The sequence below is a fragment of the Alexandromys fortis genome, unplaced genomic scaffold (assembly GCF_014885135.2).
Source record: "Alexandromys fortis isolate MF-2015 unplaced genomic scaffold, M_Fortis_MF-2015_v1.1 scaffold_74, whole genome shotgun sequence".
NCBI classification, from domain to species: Eukaryota; Metazoa; Chordata; class Mammalia; order Rodentia; family Cricetidae; genus Alexandromys; species Alexandromys fortis.
Genome location: NW_026068008.1, coordinates 6,290,214 through 6,293,548, shown reverse-complemented (window position 1 = coordinate 6,293,548; position 3,335 = coordinate 6,290,214). Strand labels below are relative to the sequence as shown.

The window sequence follows — 3,335 nt, the reverse complement described above, 5'->3', positions numbered from 1 at the left end:
AAAATGCTAATGTAATTTTAAAATAAAAGGAAAACTAGTAATTAAAATTTATATGCCACCATGAAATTCAAATAAAACAGAAAAATGATCAGATCAGAAAACAAAATATTTTAATGCTATTAATACAATGATGAATGTCAAATTTGTCCCTAAAGTGATAACAAGTATCATAAAATAGATACACTGACTAATGAAGCAGAATACACAGCTCAGAAATATACCACCACACCTATGTTCACCTGACATTTTATTTTTTTTCAAAAATAACATAATGAGAAAATGATAACAAGCATAAATATCAGTAAGAAAACTAGATATCCATCCATATGTAACATGATTAAATACAGTATTTTCTCATATCATGTTAAATATCAAATAGGAATGGGTTGAAAACTTTCATGTGAGATAAGGAACTTTAAAAATCCTGAGAGAAAATGCAGAGAAAACCTTTCAAGTAAGTACTCTGCTTGGTGATTCTCTTCTATGTGATTGGGTCATAGAGAAAAGGAGACAAATGGAATTTTATCAAACTAACAAGCTTCAGTGCAGCAAACAACACTGTTTAGAGACAATGTAGGATCTGGGAGAAAATATTTACAAAGTGTATCCTTGACAAGGGGTGCATGCACAGATGCACAGACACAGAAGTCACTAGCATACTTTTTTTCCCCAAGACAAACTTTATTGGAGGCAGCAAGCAGCTCACTGAAAGGGTAGGGTCATGCGTTTGTCCCACAACTGCCTTTCGAAGATGGGAGTATCCTGAACCCGGGTCAGAAGCAGGCACATGTTACAGTCGCACATAAACTTCCTGGAGAGTGCCTGCAGCAGTTTTTTTTTTTTTTTTCTCAATTACATTTTTACCTTCTTTAACATACACTTGGGTTTTATCGGAGAAAATAAAACAAATAAAGGAAAAACTTGCCACGAGTGAGAATAGAGTTTTCCCTAGAGTTAGGAAATGACACAGTGCCCTTTTCTTTGAAGGGATTCTTGTCTTCTGGGATTCCCTTCACCAGAGGATCCTCTCCAGAACGTTCTTCAATATAGTTCTTTATTCTTCAGAACATTTAGATACCTGTTGTCTTTGCAACTTCACTTCTTTGTGAAGTTGCTCAATGTCCATCTTCAGCTTTTCCTTTTCCGGCAGATCCTTAATGTGAAGGGCAGGCATCTTTGCCCCAGAACTGGCTCAGGAGTCACTTGTGCAAGGCAGCCACTTGTCACTAGCGAACTTTAACAGTAAGCAAAGAAAAGTTAAAAATAGGCTAGCGATCTCATTATACATTATTTTTAAGGAAAACATGCAAAAGGCTAATTAACATACATGAAAAACTAATCAACATGGTTAATCATTAGATAAATTAGGTTAAGATTGAAAAGACAATATTTTACTCTTGCAGAATATCTATTGTCAATGTGAGAGAAGCTGACTAATATTTCAGATTTGGAGCATAGACAATACTTGTATACAATCTGGTGGGAATTTAAGTTAGTATAACTCCTTGTAGACAGCTGCTTCATATTTTCTCCCCATACTCAAATGGACCTACTACATGATTCAGTAATCAGTGTGTATATATTTATCCTGAAGATTTGAAATCACTTTCACAATAACAAAGTAATAGTATCTATTAGTAGATAGATAAATGAAGCAAATGTCACTTATGAACATGCAAACAATACTACACAACCTTTACAGAAGAAAAAACAGTCTTTCTTTTCAGAAAACATAGAAGTAACTGACAATCAAAGAAATGAAGTAACCAAAAACAGGAAGAAAAAGACATGATCTCTCTGTTACTTGAACAAACTCAGAAGTATTGATTGTATTCATGGTTCCTCATGATAATGCAGAAAGGCAATGATGGACAAGAAAATACAGATGCTCAGAAAGTGAAGAAGAGTATTGCCCCTTTGTAAGTTCTAATTTATTTTGACAATGTATAGTTAATTATAATGTATGGCATATTTTTGTATATTTCACTGTTTCTGAGAGTAAATTTCAGATGATTTATAATAAATAACAGATGTTTGAGATAATGAAAATGTGATTAAGTTTGAAATAATTATTCCACATTCCATTCAAGAATCATGAGATCATATTTACCACATAAACAGTACAGTTATAATTATAAGTTTACAAAACAATTAAAGTATCTCAAGCACTCTTAAATCTTTCCAGTGTTTCCTTTATTTACTTTAAAGAAAACAAGTTATATTTTGTAATCCAAACATCATAATAAATTATTATTATAACATCTCTCCCTCAATTCCTAGACCTTCCCTAGCAGAAATTCTATGGGAAGCTTGTATGCTAGTTTCCTGAGGTAGATGTGTATTTGAAAGGACAGTCTTAATTTAATACCTGCCTCCAAGTGCTTACTGGGAGTAAACTGATTAAGACTAAGTTATGTGAACAAAATGCAGAATCATCCCCATTAATAATTAAGTGGGAATGTAATACATAGCTAGGAATCAGACAAAGTAAAAACTCTTTAAAATGTGTGAAGGAAAACAGAATTTCAGTGTTCTTTTATATAAAATATCCAGCATGCAATAAAATAATAAGTATACATATAGAAACAAAACCAACCATACTTGCATGGAAAACTAAATAATTACCAGAAACATAGGCAAAAAATGACCCAGATTTTGGAACTTAGAATAATAATTTATACCTACATTTCACTAATTATGATAATTATATAATACTGTAGAAATGGGAAGTTCAGCAGATTTAGGGGAACATAGTTAAAATGCACTGGATTATAAAGAGGATGGTGATATAATATTATGAATAACAAAATGCAAAGGAATGGCTATGTAAAATTTATTCAGTCCTTGTTGGCATGTTGACTGGTGTGGTTCTCATGCGTGTCTTGTTTAGGAAACAAGTGAGCTTCACTGTTATGTTTAGAAGGTACTTTCTCTCAGCAAACATATTGGTCTCTGGCTGTTCCAATCTTTCTTCCCCTTCTTCCTTTATGCTCCCTGAGCCTTGAGTTCATTTCTTTTATTGGAGATGTACTAGTTGTCTCTGGAAACTGTACTGTAACTTACACTCTGGATTTTCACAAGGTGTTCCTTTCTATATTATCCTCTCTATCTGCTGCATAAATAAACTTCTTTGTTGTGGTGAGAGCTACAGTTTCTGAGTACAAGGACAAGTATCAAATGCAAATACCCTCCTATTCAGAATGCCTAAGCCCAGTTGGATAACTGCTGGTTAACCTCATTATAAAGTATTATTATTCCATTATAGAGGCTATCTTGACATGCTGGTCATTGTGATTCATTGTTTCAGAATTGGATAGGATTATTGATTATTTTTT

At 33.1% G+C, this 3,335-nt stretch overlaps 1 pseudogene; it reads right to left on the bottom strand.

Moving 5' to 3' along the window:
• Nucleotides 1–887: 887 nt before the first annotated feature.
• LOC126513400 (guanine nucleotide-binding protein G(I)/G(S)/G(O) subunit gamma-11-like) lies at nucleotides 888–1,174 on the bottom strand (annotated as a pseudogene).
• Nucleotides 1,175–3,335: the final 2,161 nt, after the last annotated feature.